Here is a 1,098-nt window from a genome sequence, read left to right on the forward strand (position 1 = left end):
CCCGAAATCTTATCTACATTGAATTTTTTGCGTCGATGGCTTTGTGTTTTTGACTCCGGAGCTAAAATTGGACAGGCCTGGTTTAACCAAATAATTATCTCGATATGACATCCTTACCTTTTTCTTGCGAGAATGAAAATGTAGAAGAACGCGCAAAGATCCCCTCGTTCCCCGCAGGTGACACGTTAATTACAGCGTTCGAGATTTAGAGAAACGATACGAAAACCGATACGCGACGCACTTTGAAAAGACGTTTGACACCGTACGCGTTACGTTCGAATGCAAATGGCGCCTTTTACGCAGCTAACCGCTATCTTCGCGGCACCTAGCGACATCTTGCGGTACCGCCCTCTTCTCGCTGACCAATCGTTCCGTGTTATCATATGGTTATATGAAATTACCGACATGAGAAAAGGCGATCAAACATCGAAGGTCTGTTCTTTTTAGCTAAAGTTCTTGCACGGTTCATCTATCTTCCTTTTCTCTCCACATTGCAGGAGAGAAAAAGAGAAAAGATGAACCGTGCAAGAAATTCAGCTAAAAAGAAGCCTCGAATTATGACTTGCACTTGTTTTGTGCACGACTTTCGAGCATCACACGAAAAAGGTTTTCCATCACATAGAGCGGTATTGATAGTCGGATCTTATAATTAGAATCGTCTTAGGCCGGAATCAGACTACGCATTGAAGATTGAGATCGAAGATTGAAGATTGAAATTTGACCAATGAGGGCAAAGGAATTTTAGCTCCTATTGTTTTGATTGGTCAAATTTCAATCTTTCAATCTTCAATCTCAATCTTTAATGCCTAGTCTGATTCCGGCCTTAGGCTGCGTTCCGTTTCACGCATAATGCGCATAATTTATCCTTGTTACTCACCAAATAAACAAGGATAAATGATGCATTATGCACATTCCCTATAAGCGCATAATATTATTTAATATTAAATAATATTTTAGGCATATTCTCAGAATATTAAATATAACATTTTAATAATATTTTACTAAAATTATATAATATTAAATAATATTCCTGAAATATTAATGGATGGTTATATGTCCACTCCTAATAATATTATATGATTATTAAAAGTAACATTT

Source organism: Mycetomoellerius zeteki, unplaced genomic scaffold (genome assembly GCF_001594055.1).
Source record: "Mycetomoellerius zeteki isolate Tzet28-1 unplaced genomic scaffold, Tzet1.0 scaffold105, whole genome shotgun sequence".
In the NCBI taxonomy this organism is placed as follows: domain Eukaryota; kingdom Metazoa; phylum Arthropoda; class Insecta; order Hymenoptera; family Formicidae; genus Mycetomoellerius; species Mycetomoellerius zeteki.